This window comes from Pinus tabuliformis, chromosome 9 (genome assembly GCF_031772625.1).
Source record: "Pinus tabuliformis cultivar Carrire ecotype Pingquan chromosome 9, CPIR1, whole genome shotgun sequence".
Classification (NCBI taxonomy): domain Eukaryota; kingdom Viridiplantae; phylum Streptophyta; class Pinopsida; order Pinales; family Pinaceae; genus Pinus; species Pinus tabuliformis.
The window spans coordinates 722,920,844-722,939,039 of record NC_142307.1 but is presented as its reverse complement, the minus strand read 5'-3'; the positions used below and the strand labels follow the sequence as shown (position 1 = coordinate 722,939,039).

Sequence of the window (18,196 nt, the reverse complement as noted above, 5' to 3'; positions counted from 1 at the left end):
TCTGGATACATATTACTATCATACTTTTTAAATTTTCTGTCTCTCTTGAGGTATCTTACTATAATGGTGTTGTCAACACTAGAAAGATATCTTGTTGTAATGGTGGTTCTAATGTTAGCACTAGCAAAGTTTAGTAGGGAGGATGCTACTACAAGAGGAATTCCTTCTAAGTGACTATGGCATTCAAAATGAGGCTTTATGGGCTGCTTGTTAACACATGTTCTCATGCTCATATAAAATTAATGTGAAAAGTTGCTTTAATTGGTTCCCATGCATAATTGATATTGATAATGGGGTGGTATAAAATTGTAATGGGCATATCCGTTAGTTAGTTATGATGGGTCAACAACATTGAAACCATCCAAGTGACATTTCACCTTGGAACAATCGTCGCTCGTGCGAAAACACAAAGTTTATGTAAATGAAAGTTGTGATTGTAGTGGAATTAAAACCATCGAGAAATATCAAAGAAGACGCTGCCTACCAGTTTTGAAAGACACCCAAGGCATTGAACAACTATTTGCATTAGGATGTAGTGAGGGAATCGAAGGAAATTTGGCAGCCCTAAGTTGCCATTACTATTGCCAATCACACATTCAATAGTAACCATAAAAGGTAGCCACATATAAACAGAACCTCGAGGTGTTGACAGTAAGAATCTATTGTAATAGCTTTGACGTATATATAGTTTTGTGTTTAGATGAGAATGAAGTGGGCTTCATCCAGGGTTCGGCTCAATCCTCGTCCATTCCATGCAGTGGTGTTTAATTCGCCAAGCAAGAGAATATTACGTGAGTGTTCAGAGTTAAATCAACAGAAATCAAGGACGTGTGATTGTCAAATTATTGCTCCTCCCTTATGATTGAGCGCTTCATGCGATGGTCATTATCCTTGGGTGATACTTTTATTCCCCATTTTCTACTGAAAAAGTAGTGTTTTTCTGTTCGATTATGATAGGATTGGATGAACGCCGGTTTGGGTGGATGTAGACCCATGTTTTTTTGTGGTGATCTTCAAATGTCTTGAGGATAAGAAAAAAATCCTTGACCAAGGTCCATGGTTTTGGGGATGAGTTGGTCTTCTAGTGAAGCCATGGTTTCCCAACTTCAATCCTCTCACTATGTTGCCGATGACTACTCTAGTATGGGTAAAATTCCCAGTTTTCCCATTCACTTTACCCATCTAGATCTCTTAGAAAAAGTGGGCAATTTCTTAACACAGGGTTCAAAATTATTACAACAATATACTCATTAATCACTAAATATGTCATTTGTAGGAATTGTAGTTAGGTGGGGAGGATAACACTCCTATCCATTTTTAAAGCTACACCCAATTAATAAGTTCTCCATGTGCCACAATAAATGCAATTTTTATGACTAAAGTGACACATCCCTCGAGATTTCCTTCCACACCAACACTTTTATCCATGAACTAAAGAGTGACTATTTCATTATTATATTATACATACATGTTAATATAAGCATTAAAATTTGTATTCCTTTGTAAAAAATGCTAGTCCAAGAGATACATTTGATAACCTTGTCTTGTATCCAATATCCAATGTTGACCCCTATATCCTTAGATCTAGAGTGAAGGTTTCATTTCTAATGTTGTGTTTGAGCTTAAATTCTAATTAAATATTTGGGTTAGCCAAGGTCATTACTTAACTTAATGGCTTTGCAATATACAATGTATCATATTTTTTTTAAGTTCAATTGGTGAGATATGTCTGGGGGATTGAACTTTCGATCACTTGGATACACAAGGGCTTGCCAACATGCTTTTTTCCAATTGTGCTACTACCCTCAGAAAATATACAATGTATCATATTAACATCCACTTAAACCAAATTGACTTTTGGGACACATGTCTCTTTGATGATGAAGGGAATCCAATTATGTGATGTCAAACACATTCCCTCACAAACACTCACAAAGACCCTACACTTTTTAGGGTTCGAACCTAGGTTGTCTGTTATGAAACCAACTCACAAAAAGATAGAAAAGATAGATCAACAACTTAGAAATCAGCCTCTTCGAGGGGGCAACCTCCTTTACATTACAAAAAGAACAATTATTGGATGATACAAATGACAAAGCCTCATTTCTATATATAGGAGTCTAAGGGGTCACAATATAATCAAAGTCAACATAACAATAATAATATAAGGGCACAAAAATAACAATAGTGGGCTTCTATGGGGCACAATAATAACAATATGGGGACAATAAGGGCACAACAATAACAGTAAGGGCCACAATGACACTAGTAATGGGGGAATCACTAGTGTTATAGGGACCTAACATTGTCTATATGGAAACACTGTATAATTTTGAATTTATTTATTGTAGATTTGTACATAGATGGATATTCCTTTCTTTGCATTTATCTTTTAGACTTCTTGCTTTCACCAATTGATTTAGAGCTTATGGAGTCTCAAGTAGCACCAATCCCCTTGCTTCTATTGGATTGAATAACATGATTTCTCTTTTGAAATCCATAATATCTCATTCACATGCTTCCTATTTCTCCCATAAGACTTTAGCACAGACTCCATGATCATGTTTGTGTCCCTCTTAATAACGCACTCCTTGGAAGGGGCCATAAAATCTTTTATTAGGACTAAACTTGGATGTCTCTTCTTTCTTGCCCTTTGATTCTTCATTCAATCATACCACCCATCAACTTGTTATTTTTCCATTTTTCTTATAATGACCTTTGTTGTTGGGAAGGTGCCTTTCAAGTATTTTGTCTTTGCATATAGATACACATAAAGTATCATTATTTTAATCTAATGGACGTGGTTGTTAAAATCACCAATATTTAATTAAATATGCATTGTTAAACCTTTGCTCAAGTCAACTTCAATTCAAATTCTAACACATGTGTGTATACCCTTCCTTTCTTAGTTTGTATATTGTTGTAAGTCCCCAATATATTTATGTTGGCTTTTGAAAGATCATCTCATCCCAAAATAAGTAGGGGGGATTCAATATTCAAATCCGGCAGAGTGGGGTTGAAGAAATGGATATTGAAGATGGATTCAATTATAGAAACTATCTTTTGAAAAAAGGTTAGTTTTGCCCCAAAAAGAAAGTCCCTCCTTTGAGACCTTGCCACAACTTCCATATTTGTGAAATTTTACAATAATAGAACCTCTAGAGTAGAGGTTTACCATATACTTAGAACTTAGGTTGGAATTGATTTGATTCTTGAACTCTTTAGATGATGACTAGAGATCATTAAATACATAGTTTGAAGCGTTTGCTTGTAGTTATTAATGAACTTGTTAACCATCCATAGATGAATACTTCCCTTGCACATGTGCTTGATTTTGTCAATAATGAAAGAATCCTACTATGTTTTTGGTATATTCGACAAGACTACATCTTTAAAATAAAGAAGATTCAATTCTTAATGCTTTGCAATCCTGTAAGAGGGAGGGACAATCGAAGTCACGCAGGAGGAGGTATTCCCTTTGTTTAGCGAAACTCTACAGAGATAAAGCACTAAATGCAAGATTAACCCCTTTTTTATGTGATAATTAGGGAATATATATCTATTCTCTCAAAGATTAGTCTTATATATTCAAAAAGAATTTCTCATTTATTCTAAATAACACTTAACACTGTTTATAGAATAATTTCTCACCATTACAATCACAATAATCATTTTTCAAGGCAAAAACTACATCAAAACTTTTTGAATATGCAAGTAGATAATCTCCACAAATGAAGATGAAAACATATTTTGAGCATGTTTAAAGTGGATTAAAATATAATAATAAAAGACACAACAAAAATCTTGATACAATAATAGCTCAAATAATTATCTTTAACAAAAATCTATTAAAAATTACTATAAAATTATAAAATGAAATTAACATTAATAAATAATCAATTAATTTATATAAAATCCCAATTTAATAATGAATAATTACTTAATTCTTTAAGTTCCACTTCAAAGAAAGCATTGACACATCAGCTAGAGAAGGGTGCATTATTGTTTTGGAGTAAGAGAAGGGTGCATTATTGTTTCGGAGTTCTATGTCCGTCGCGTGAATATTTTATTTGATGTGCCCAATTATTTTTCCAAAGTAAAACTATTATTCAGCTTAAATAATAGAATGTATAATATTTCAAATTCTATAAAATGTATAATATTTCAAATTCTTTGAAAATCTGTTTTACTGAAACACAAATATATGGCCGTCAATGACATGATCGGACGGTAGATATTCTATCCCACCTTTAAATTCAAATCCTCTTGGTAGTTTGGCGCCATTGCGCGTATCCCTCTCAACGAGCTCAGTAGCTCGCATATGAACAATCATGGTTTTCAATCGCATAAACATTGCCCCAGAATCGATCCACGAGCCACCAGATCTCTCTCTGCACGACTTCCAACAATTCATCTGCGTTTCTTCGTGATCAAAACGATTTCAGAAAAGGTATTTTTCTGCAAGAGAGTGCTAAAATTGCAAAGCGCCATTATTTTCTTGTCGTCGTCATGAATCCTCTACGCCTTGTCCTAATGAAATTATTTAGAGTTCTTGATTGGAAAAATTTGCCATATTTCAACTTTCTGGAAATATTTCAACTTTTTGCCTTGCAGTTCATTCCCCAATGTCACTTCAGGAGCACGCAGGTAGTGATAAAACTTGGGTCTGGCATGCAACTGATTTCTCAAATGGGGAACTGAAGGAAGAACTCTTCTGCATTCGTCTTGGCTCTGTAGACAGTGAGCACTGTTCTTAGACTCTTCTAATCCTTGTTATGATCTTTTCTTTCTGTCTTGTATTTTTCTTTGATAAAATCAATGTTTGAGTACCTATATTCTTGGATCATTTCATTGAAGGGTTGATTTTGCATATGTTCTTAGGATGCTTTTGTGCAGATTATAGTGGGTTGGTAAGGGATCCCCCTCCCCAAACACCCTATCAGCATAGTTAAGACTTGAGTTTAGGGTGGCTTTAATTATCTCTGGTAATAGCAAATGATACGGAGGATTGTGCATAACCCACCCCCTTTTTGATTCCAATAAGCAGAGGTGGTCACTATGGTAATCCGATTTCAATTTGTAGTTAGAAAATGGGGTCACAACTTTCCATATTTTTTGTTTTTTTTTGTCTTTTTACATCAAACAATAGTATATTTATTAGAACCATAGTCAACTAAACAAACAGGAAACAATTTATTTGACAGGTGGAAGAAGTGATAGGCTTAGAGCAATTGAATTGTAGGCCATGCTTCTTGACAAATTGATGAACAAATGTCTCCTTACTTGAGATTTAGGTTGGCACCATGGCACCATCCTGTCCATCATTATACACTAATCTTGTCATTATCTTCTTCACTGTGAATGACTGGCCTGTTCCCTGCAAATAGATCTGGGCATAGAGGAGCCAATCCAAGAACAATAATCTCTAGCACAAGACAATATTAATGATCTAAATACCTAATCCTGAAGCTTGAGTTTGATTTTTCTCTACTGGTTCTGAATCTCTGATTGAGAATCTCCCACTCGTCATTATCAAACCTTCTCCTTCATCATTGGCATCAGCTGCACTGCTGAGGTACTTTGGTTGGTTGTCACTGGACTTGAGAGCTTGAAGTTTCAAATGATTATAGTAACAGACAGCCAGAAAAGCCAGTCCACACCCACTCAAGTTTATGACTGTAACCTTTTCATTTATTACAGACAAAGATTATGTTATGAGCAGCCAGTCCTTGACAAGACCAACAACATTCATAGTCAAGGCTGAAGTCTTTCCTATCAGAAGAAACACTGCAAGATTAAGAGCCAAGGCACAAGCAGAAATGTCATGTAATCCAAATCAAATGAAGAGACCCTGATTATCAGAAATGGGTATTCTACTAAGGCCCAGGGGGTGCTGAGAAAAACAAGGCAACAAGGAGCAACAAAGATGTGATGGGATTCAACTTAATCCCTTTTGATGTTCATGGAATTTGTATGAGAACCAATTGGGTAGTCTCACATGCAACTGCACTTAACTGGAGAATCACCTCCCATGCATTCATCTTGGCCTCCCCATAAGCTGAAATAGTAACTCCAATGGATATGGCCAACATATTGGCCTCGGGCTCACCTTTATAAGCTTATTTCTTCAGGGAAACCACAATCAAATACACAACAATGGGAATTAGAGCTTTCAGCATTTGAAATAATGATACTGAGAGGAAAACATAGGCAGAATTTGAAAACCAGAGACCCAAAGAATACACTTATCAATACTATGGGTTCAACGAGCTTGAAGACTCTTACAATAGCAACAGCCAGTGTTGAGTAGAAGCCCATGTGAATCATGGTGGGACTGATCACACTAAAGTTGTCAAGCAATGGCAACTCCAATGGATATGGCTAACATATTGGCCATGGCCTCACCTTTATAAGATTCTTTCTTTAGGGGAACTGCAATCGAATGCATATCAAATGGGCACAAGAGCTTTCAACATTTGAAATATCGATACTTTGAGAGACATGCACCAAGGGCTGCATCATTTAGGATTTGTACTCAGTTTAGGTGTCATATTCAAGGGGAAGTTGTTATGCTTTCCACCACTTCATAGATTGTTAGAGTGATGAAACAAAAGAGGCTCCCTCTTGAGGCTAGATTATGTCATTCATATCAGCTGTGTTGTTGATGTCCTAGCTCAGCCAGGTCTTGCCAAAACTCTGTTGAGGTTCAAAATTTATTATAAACTGAAATGTCTTCACAAGAATTGACCTCATAAAATGCCATAATCACAAGATATGCCATACATGGCTGTGATTATGGCTCGCAAGACCCTTAGACTTTGAGCAATGAGGCTCGCAACATCACTTATGATTATGCACTCTACAATTCTGTGACCAGCTGAATGTCAAGCAATTGAACCGCGATTTGAATCCTATTTTGTCAGCAATAAGTACTATACTTTGTCTTTATTTAGTGTAGAGAACCAAGCAATTATTCTGCTCATCTATAGAAGGGACAATGGTTGTTTGCCTATGAGGTATAAGGAAATCCTATTAGATGTTTTGTATTTTCGTATGGAATTGAATCATACTCCTGCACACTGTAACATTCATATATATCAACCTGTAGAGGATTTAATAACACCTGGTATTCTAGTTAGTGATTTTATTGGACCTCATGTGCATATCCTACATGCACAGGATGGACTATTCATATGTTACAGGGTATTATTCTTATTATTTAGGGTGCACATCTTCAGGTGCTCAAGAACGATTATTAGAACAGTCAGTTAATTCTGCAATTTAAAGGATGAAAAAGGAGGTTATAGGAGTCTAGTTTTGGTTCTCATCCACAATGTCACACTAGTCTGCCTGGGCATGGTTCTCATGGTTTAATAGTGACTTGAGGAGTTATAATACCACAGATCACTAAACACGAACAGCTAAGGTAGCCCAAGGACAATAGCCATCTTTACACATTAATTAACAGGTCTTACATTAATTATCCTAGGGGATTTTAATACTTCCAAATGCTTAAAAAACAGTTAGCAGAGCATTCACATTACACATTCCAGCAATCTTTTCTATAAACCAACCAAATGCAGTCAGGAGAGCCCTCCTTTTAAACTATACAACCTTATTGTTAGTATGATCAACCTTATTTTAATATATAGTGTGACAAACCGTATGTGACAGGCAGGTTAATAGTGTATGTGTTAGACTTGATTTTTCTTCTAGTTGATTATGAGACTCTGTACTCAAGGTCATAAGAAAAAAAAATCCAAAACTTTTTAGCTAGTGAAGTATAAGTTCCTGAAAGTTAAATAGTAACTATCTCTATCCAATTACCCACTGTGTAGGCAGGCATATCATTGATTTTAGCAAGCCTTAGCATTTTCTTGTCTACCTGGATAAGGAAGCAAAATACAAACGAATAACTATCTTATCCCTGGTTGAACAGGACAGGTAAAAACCATTGTTTCCTTAAATTAGTTTCATCTTTTACCCCTATAATAAGTTATTGTGTCAGGTTTCTGAACTCTTCCCTGACACACATGAAAGTCACATGCAGTTTCAACAATGGTATTGATAAATTATAACAAATTCTTGTACAAGAACATTCTTATAGTCGTTGCCTCTCAATGCCAAGCAGATGTTGCAATGAGAATTTTGTCCAACCATCCAAAATAGTAAATACATAGCTCCTCCTTCTTCCTTAGTCTTATAGCTATTGCAATATGATTAACAGAGCAAAGATTTAACCGTGTCCTTAACATTAGCACTGAGATGATATACACTAAATCCTGCCATAGTCACTCTAGCTCTCCATTTTCCTATAACTTCATACCTCTCAATCCTTTCTTCTTCCTCACAAGCAATTATGTTCACTGTGTCTCAGGCAAGGCATTGTTTTTCAACATTCATACGATTTATGCTATCCCTTTTAAGTGTAGCATCTAGCGACTCAAACACTGATGAGTAATAGTTTAATGCTTCCATGGACTGGGGGATGAAAGGTGTATTATTAGTGTTAACCTCTTGTTTTATGATCAGAAAGTAGAATGTCATGCTTGGAGGCCTTTTTTAACATATTGTTATTCGGTAACCATAAACTGCTATTCACAAAAACCAGGTATCATAATTTCTTTAATTTCAACTTGTTTCTCTTATTGGGGACAATGAAATGTACTGTCTTGCAATCTCTCTCACATGCAAATGAGCTAGCAGGTTTTCTTGAAATACAATTAAGAAACTGCTGCAAAATTAGCAAATTAACTCCATAAGATTCCCCCACAAGACAATGTTGTTGCTTACCCCTTGTCATAGTTAGTTGCTTGGATTCCACAAAATACTCCCACCTCCTTTAAGAATTCAATTCATCTCCAATCATTCGCTACTTCTGTGGGGAAGGGTGCATTCTTCTTGTTACCTCTCAAATTGTATGTAATGATAAGAGCCCTAATCCACAATGTACAACTTCAGGGAACTGTTAGGATGGTCACCACCTTCACCTCAACAACCTATCCTCTTCACTTTAGGCTGGCTCTCCTTTGGCTCAAGGGGATATACCTAATACTATTAATAAGACAAAGAAATGAGGCACAAGGTGAAGTTGAGAGAAGCCTTAGTAAAATAGAGTTTTGGAGTTTTTAGGGTTTTAGAATAAGTGATGGAAGGAGAATCAAATGGCTTATGAGGTCAAGAAGAAACTCTTCGGAGAAGTGGCTTATTTCCTTCAAGGATTAGGGGTTTGAGACTAGAGTCTAGAACCAAAAGGAAAGAGTGATCCCTCACTCAATGAAGAATAAAAATGAATATCAAGGTCTACAAGAAGGGAACTTTCAATGGAAAACCTTCACCAACAAGATCAAATATGTTTTGATAAATGTACTTAATACTTCTTACTAGGGAACCAAAGGAAAAACATAGCAAGGTGCCAAATAATCACCAAATCAACAAAGGAATAATGCAGAAGAAAAACCCTAAAACATCTCCCTTCCAAGTGGTAACTTACCCCCTAAATGGATTGATCTTGAAGTCTTGTAGAAGACGAGCATTTCATCATTAATCTGTATGCACCAAAATTCAAATAATAACCAAGAAAGAGAAGCTTCAAGAATTGAAAACAATCATCCACAAAAAAAGAATCCCTTACACCATAAATGCTCCAAGAAAGATATGTCAATTAAGTTCCAAGGAGTGAGAGCTACAAAAATCCAACCATGAGTGAAATTGAGGAAGTGCATCTCTTTACATAGAGTGATGCTAGACTTCCTTTATAATAAAATAATATTATCTCATGTGATTCTTTAGATCTTGGCCTAAGAAAAATAAAATGTACTTCTCCTACAACTCGTTACTCTAATCAACAATAAAATAAAGTGGTCAAGCCACATGTACAATGATCAACATGAAGTAACCCCCAAGGAGAGGGATGTATCCTTTAAAGAATGACGAATGAGGCTCTAAGGTGGCACATCTAGCCTCCAAAGGTTCCCCAAAAGTTGTGGATGCTCAATGTTCCCTTAAGAAAGTGTGGTCCAATCCTCAAAACATGGTGAAGTGATATCCCATGCAAGCAAGAGTACGGTGTCTAGTTCTCAAGTGTGTAACAACCTTCTAAATAAGTGGAATAAACCCTCTAGAAGTGGGTGACTCCTCAAATAGCACTCATAATCCCTCCAAAGGTGCCTCCAAGGCATGACCATGTCCATATCTCAATTAAAGACACCTCCATGAAGCATGAAAATGATTCTCCATGTCATAAAATAAGTTGTAAAATCGTCAACAACCATATGGATGTCCAAGTTAGTGGGTCGCCCCACAAATTTAGTAAAAAGAGGCTCAAAACATGAGAGTGCTCTAGGAATTTTCACATGGCATGTCAAGAAGAGGTCCATGTGAGTGAAACTAGCCCATGTGTGCCTTGGAGGATGTGACGTGTGCCTTGAAATGCATGAACTACCTTGAGATCTGTGAATTGCCTAGGGAAACATGAAGATGCTCAAAATTCTGACTGAAGAACATGCCATGCTTGAACCCTATGTGCTCCAACAAAGGGGCTGTACATCATCAAATACTACATCACTGATTAACCACCATGTCATCAAATCCTCTGTCAATGTCCATAAAACCAACAAGCCAAGTCCTTGAGGTTCTTAGTGATGAAAAACACTAGGTTAGTAAGTAAATTCAATAGGGGTACCCCTGTGCAAAATAATGGGTAACAGCTGGCTCCTACTTGGGGACATGTGCTTTTCTCAGAAGTGCATGAGAACCTCAGAATCTTGTCATGTACACATGAGATTGACCTCCTCATCAACAAACACATCATTGACAATAAAACCAAATAAAATGCTCAAGGGAGCTTATTTTTGTTACACTACTGCTCAAGTGAACTTATTCATTTTCCTACCCTACTGTAGCATGTACAAAATGCAGCTACTAGGTGAAGTCAGTGATCCAATGCAGCCACCTTAACATCTTGGAAGCACAATGCCCCTTCCCTCAGTGCTTAGTCATCATGGAAAACAGGGAGACATCAAACTCTGAATGGTTACAAGTTGGAATCTCTGTCAATGCCTCTCTGGGAATGAATTTGGATGCCTGCAAATGAAGTATGTCATGAAGGGGCTGTAACTTTGGACATGTTCTGCTACATGATATATCTACCCATCCCTGCAAAGGACTGTTATAATTGTTGTCAAACCATAAGGTGTTTTCTTGGCTCTTGAGCATCTCTTCTGAGAAAACAATATCCTCCTTTACTGCATGTTTTTGGATTCTGGTTTTAAGACTATATGAAAAAGTACAAGACTGTTGTATTTTTGAGTCTTGCACAGATTCAGCAGTTTGCATGTCAAGGCCATATTATCAGTTCTGCACTCTTCTGTTCCATTTGGACACAAATCACTGTTCTTTTGCAAGGCATTCCCGGAACAAATTTCAACAATGTGGTGATCCATATGACCAATTGGTGTGTTCTTCTGCCTTACAAGAGAATCAATTTTATTTTCTAAAGTATGCCAAAGAATGGCACCAATGTCATTCTCAGGGCATCTTCAAGCATGTATTCTTGAGTAGGGCATTGATACATCCTTGAAGGACTGTCCCCAAAAACTATCTGAAAAATGAATACAACATTTACTATAATAGCTACAAGTTGATACTTTCCAGGAATGGTTATTACCTTGCTCAATCTACCACATACATCTTTTTTATTGTAATTTTCTATCATGGTGTATACATTTTTTTCAACGATTTTGAAGTGTGCCCTGCCTTCAGTGCAATGTTGGTTCCAGGAAGGAATATAATCACTGTCGAACTACCATGACTGCCATTTAATGATATCAGGCCTGTTTCTTCAAAATCTAGCAAGCTCTCACAAGGCAAAGGCCAGACATTAATAGAACAATGAGGTGCATTTCCATTGTCACCTCAGCAATCCTCCTTCTGCTTTTTAGTGGAATTATACCACACAGGAGGCTTCCCAATTTTCACTTAAATGATATTCTAAGTTATATGGATCAAGGTGATATATCAGATGAATCAAAGCTAAGTAAAGGTACTTTCAATGGACAAGGGCACAATTGTCTATGTGTAGGAGCAGTGTACCATATACAAAGCCCTAGATAGGTACTTGTGACCTAGGGTTACATCGTGTAGATCAACAAAGGGATGCCTAGGGATCGTCTAGTTCTCAAGTGTGTAACAACCTTCTAAATAAGTGGAATAAACCCTCTAGAAGTGGGTGACTCCTCAAATAGCGCTCATAATCCCTCCAAAGGTGCCTCCAAGGCATGACCATGTCCATATCTCAATTAAAGACACGTCCATGAAGCATGAAAATGATTCTCCATGTCATAAAATAAGTTGTAAAATAGTCAACAGCCATATGGATGTCCAAGTTAGTGGGTCGCCCCACAAATTTAGTAAAAAGAGGCTCAAAACATGAGAGTGCTCTAGGAATTTTCACATGGCATGTCAAGAAGAGGTCCATGTGAGTGAAACTAGCCCATGTGTGCCTTGGAGGATGTGACCTGTGCCTTGAAATGCATGAACTACCTTGAGATCTGTGAATTGCCTAGGGAAACATGAAGATGCTCAAAATTCTGACTGAAGAACATGCCATGCTTGAACCCTATGTGCTCCAACAAAGGGGCTGTACATCATCAAATACTACATCACTGATTAACCACCATGTCATCAAATCCTCTGTCAATGTCCATAAAACCAACAAGCCAAGTCCTTGAGGTTCTTAGTGATGAAAAACACTAGGTTAGTAAGTAAATTCAATAGGGGTACCCCTGTGCAAAATAATGGGTAACAGCTGGCTCCTACTTGGGGACATGTGCTTTTCTCAGAAGTGCATGAGAACCTCAGAATCTTGTTATGTACACATGAGATTGACCTCCTCATCAACAAACACATCATTGACAATAAAACCAAATAAAATGCTCAAGGGAGCTTATTTTTGTTACACTACTGCTCAAGTGAACTTATTCATTTTCCTACCCTACTGTAGCATGTACAAAATGCAGCTACTAGGTGAAGTTAGTGATCCAATGCAGCCACCTTAACATCTTGGAAGCACAATGCCCCTTCCCTCAGTGCTTAGTCATCATGGAAAATAGGGAGACATCAAACTCTGAATGGTTACAAGTTGGAATCTCTATCAATGCCTCTCTGGGAATGAATTTGGATGCCTGCAAATGAAGTATGTCATGAAGGGGCTGTAACTTTGGACATGTTCTGCTACATGATATATCTACCCATCCCTGCAAAGGACTGTTATAATTGTTGTCAAACCATAAGGTGTTTTCTTGGCTCTTGAGCATCTCTTCTGAGAAAACAATATCCCCCTTTACTGCATGTTTTTGGATTCTGGTTTTAAGACTATATCAAAAAGTACAAGACTGTTGTATTTTTGAGTCTTGCACATATTCAGCAGTTTGCATGTCAAGGCCATATTATCAGTTCTGCACTCTTCTGTTCCATTTGGACACAAATCACTGTTCTTTTGCAAGGCATTCCCAGAACAAATTTCAACAATGTGGTGATCCATATGACCAATTGGTGTGTTCTTCTCCCTTACAAGAGAATCAATTTTATTTTCTAAAGTATGCCAAAGAATGGCACCAATGTCATTGTCAGGGCATCTTCAAGCATGTATTCTTGAGTAGGGCATTGATACATCCTTGAAGGACTGTCCCCAAAAACTATCTGAAAAATGAATACAACATTTACTATAATAGCTACAAGTTGATACTTTCCAGGAATGGTTATTACCTTGCTCAATCTACCACATACATCTTTTTTATTGTAATTTTCTATCATGGTGTATACATTTTTTTCAACGATTTTGAAGTGTGCCCTGCGTTCAGTGCAATGTTGGTTCCAGGAAGGAATATAATCACTGTCGAACTACCATGACTGCCATTTAACGATATCAAGCCTGTTTCTTCAAAATCTAGCAAGCTCTCACAAGGCAAAGGCCAGACATTAATAGAACAATGAGGTGCATTTCCATTGTCACCTCAGCAATCCTCCTTCTGCTTTTTAGTGGAATTATACCACACAGGAGGCTTCCCAATTTTCACTTAAATGATATTCTAAGTTATATGGATCAAGGTGATATATCAGATGAATCAAAGCTAAGTAAAGGTACTTTCAATGGACAAGGGCACAATTGTCTATGTGTAGGAGCAGTGTACCATATACAAAGCCCTAGAGAGGTACTTGTGACCTAGGGTTACATCGTGTAGATCAACAAAGGGATGCCTAGTGTGTAGATCAACAAAGGGATGCCTAGGGATCGTCTAGTTCTCAAGTGTGTAACAACCTTCTAAATAAGTGGAATAAACCCTCTAGAAGTGGGTGACTCCTCAAATAGCGCTCATAATCCCTCCAAAGGTGCCTCCAAGGCATGACCATGTCCATATCTCAATTAAAGACACCTCCATGAAGCATGAAAATGATTCTCCATGTCATAAAATAAGTTGTAAAATCGTCAACAGCCATATGGATGTCCAAGTTAGTGGGTCGCCCCACAAATTTAGTAAAAAGAGGCTCAAAACATGAGAGTGCTCTAGGAATTTTCACATGGCATGTCAAGAAGAGGTCCATGTGAGTGAAACTAGCCCATGTGTGCCTTGGAGGATGTGACCTGTGCCTTGAAATGCATGAACTACCTTGAGATCTGTGAATTGCCTAGGGAAACATGAAGATGCTCAAAATTCTGACTGAAGAACATGCCATGCTTGAACCCTATGTGCTCCAACAAAGGGGCTATACATCATCAAATACTACATCACTGATTAACCACCATGTCATCAAATCCTCTGTCAATGTCCATAAAACCAACAAGCCAAGTCCTTGAGGTTCTTAGTGATGAAAAACACTAGGTTAGTAAGTAAATTCAATAGGGGTACCCCTGTGCAAAATAATGGGTAACAGCTGGCTCCTACTTGGGGACATGTGATTTTCTCAGAAGTGCATGAGAACCTCAGAATCTTGTCATGTACACATGAGATTGACCTCCTCATCAACAAACACATCATTGACAATAAAACCAAATAAAATGCTCAAGGGAGCTTATTTTTGTTACACTACTGCTCAAGTGAACTTATTCATTTTCCTACCCTACTGTAGCATGTACAAAATGCAGCTACTAGGTGAAGTCAGTGATCCAATGCAGCCACCTTAACATCTTGGAAGCACAATGCCCCTTCCCTCAGTGCTTAGTCATCATGGAAAACAGGGAGACATCAAACTCTGAATGGTTACAAGTTGGAATCTCTGTCAATGCCTCTCTGGGAATAAATTTGGATGCCTGCAAATGAAGTATGTCATGAAGGGGCTGTAACTTTGGACATGTTCTGCTACATGATATATCTACCCATCCCTGCAAAGGACTGTTATAATTGTTGTCAAACCATAAGGTGTTTTCTTGGGTCTTGAGCATCTCTTCCGAGAAAACAATATCCCCCTTTACTGCATGTTTTTGGATTCTGGTTTTAAGACTATATGAAAAAGTACAAGACTGTTGTATTTTTGAGTCTTGCACAGATTCAACAGTTTGCATGTCAAGGCCATATTATCAGTTCTGCACTCTTCTGTTCCCTTTGGACACAAATCACTGTTCTTTTGCAAGGCATTCCCGAAACAAATTTCAACAATGTGGTGATCCATATGACCAATTGGTGTGTTCTTCTGCCTTACAAGAGAATCAATTTTATTTTCTAAAGTATGCCAAAGAATGGCACCAATGTCATTCTCAGGGCATCTTCAAGCATGTATTCTTGAGTAGGGCATTGATACATCCTTGAAGGACTGTCCCCAAAAACTATCTGAAAAATGAATACAACATTTACTATAATAGCTACAAGTTGATACTTTCCAGGAATGGTTATTACCTTGCTCAATCTACCACATACATCTCTTTTATTGTCATTTTCTATCATGGTGTATACATTTTTTTCAACAATTTTGAAGTGTGCCCTGCCTTCAGTGCAATGTTGGTTTCACTGTCGAACTACCATGACTGCCATTTAATGATATCAGGCCTGTTTCTTCAAAATCTAGCAAGCTCTCACAAGCCAAAGGCCAGACATTAATAGAACAATGAGGTGCATTTCCATTGTCACCTCAACAATCCTCCTTCTGCTTTTTAGTGGAATTATACCACACAGGAGGCTTCCCAATTTTCACCTAAATGATATTCTAAGTTATATGGATCAAGGTGATATATCAGATGAATCAAAGCTAAGTAAAGGTACTTTCAATGGACAAGGGCACAATTGTCTATGTGTAGGAGCAGTGTACAATATACAAAGCCCTAGAGAGGTACTTGTGACCTAGGGTTACATCGTGTAGATCAACAAAGGGATGCAAATATTAGGAAGGACTTTGAGAAAGGATTGTCCTTGATTTTCGAAAATGGAGTTGTTCCTTTCCAGCCATATGCCCCAAGTGACCATCAAAGGGAGAGCTCATATGTTTTTTGGATGTTTTCTTTATAGCCATTTTTTTACACATATCCATAGAGTCCCCATGCCATTGATGTGAATTACTTGTTCAGTTTTTTTTAACAAAAAATTTTAACCAAACAAGAAAAATTAAAAAAATGCCTCAAGATCAAAGACTGAAACAAAGACCTATTGACATACCTTTTAAAGTATGGAAAGAACTTGTAAAATCATATGAGAAGTTGGATGCACAAAGAAAAGCTGGCAATGAGAGCATTCAGGTATTCAATTTTTCATTAAACATTATTTAGAATGTATTAATACTTATAAGTATCTTAGACATGTATTTGTGTGAAAATAAATTGAATTGGTTTATGTTTAAGGACAAGGCATCCAAGGCGAGGTTAACCAAGACAAAAGTCACTCATTGTAGTGGCCGGAAAGGTTTAAAAGCACTGATAACGACCTTTGTAAGTATAGTAAACATGTGATATTTTTTTAATAAATTTTGTACTAGAATAAAGTCATTGTTATCTAATTTCTCCCTATTTACTGATTGATAGGAACTAAAATATGGAAGACCTCCAAATCATTTGGAAAAGGAGGTGCTGCAGCAAAAGAGATGGGTTGAATTTGTTGTTTGGATGGACTCTATGGTATGTAATCTTAGTTGGATTTCCAATATACTTTTAAACCATATTTTCATTTTATTTTTTAGTACTATTAGATATTATATCTTACCTCATTTTATGGTTAACATTGTATAACAAAAACATGCGTTGTGTTATGTAATTAATACTAACATGTAATATTGATTTTTTTTGTCAGAATGCTATAGGTAATGATTGCCAAGACGATGATCCAAATTATGTTCAACATATATCAAGAGATGATGAGGATGAGGATGAGGATGATGGTGGTGAAGGAGGAGATGAAGATGATAGTTGCGGTGTTGGTGATGATGTGGATCAGAGTAATGAGGATGGTCAAGATGATCATGAGGATGATCTTGGTGGTGGTAGCTAGGCATGCACATGCATTGTTTTTTATGAAGAAATTATTGTGTAGAATGATATTGTTATGTTTAGATGGGTGTTGTGAATTTACCCTATATCAATGAGACATTTTGATTTTGTAATCATACGATGAGTTTGATTTATGTATGTTGTTAATTTATCGTAGAATAACGATATTCATGAAATATTTTGATTTGTTAATCATATTTGAATTTTACTTGTTTTGATTAAAAATAATACTGATTTTATTAGTATTATGTTGCTATTTTATACATGTTTTGAAAATTGTTAATGACACATTGTTATTTTTTTGGATGGATGTTGTCAATTTCTCTTAAATTTCTTTACAAATGATTTTGAATTGTGATATCTGCTTTAATGATATTTAGAAACTATCATATATTCCACTATGAATCTATAAAGGGGGTCATATATGTAAAGAAAAATATACTCTATATAAGAAGTCAAATGCGGATGTAACCATGGATGCAAAATAGAAAGTAAAATTGGATGTTAAACTAGGAATTAATACAAAATGCAAACAGTTGACATACAAAGTGTTTTAAATTAGAAGTGAAAAATTGTGCAATAGTTGACACAAAGAAGGGAACAAAACATGGCATACAAAAGGATATCAAATTGGGCAAAAACAAGGACACATAAATGGGCACCAAATTAGATGCAAAAAAAGACAACAACTAGATGTAAAATAAGATGCAAAGTTGAGCATTAAAA

At 36.7% G+C, this 18,196-nt stretch overlaps 1 long non-coding RNA gene across 1 annotated transcript; it reads left to right on the top strand.

Moving 5' to 3' along the window:
- Nucleotides 1-4,530: 4,530 nt before the first annotated feature.
- On the top strand, nucleotides 4,531-17,583 carry LOC149150724 (uncharacterized). The gene is made up of 3 exons (XR_016263056.1): nucleotides 4,531-4,740; nucleotides 17,009-17,101; nucleotides 17,274-17,583. It is a non-coding gene; the product is annotated as an uncharacterized LOC149150724 (long non-coding RNA).
- Nucleotides 17,584-18,196: the final 613 nt, after the last annotated feature.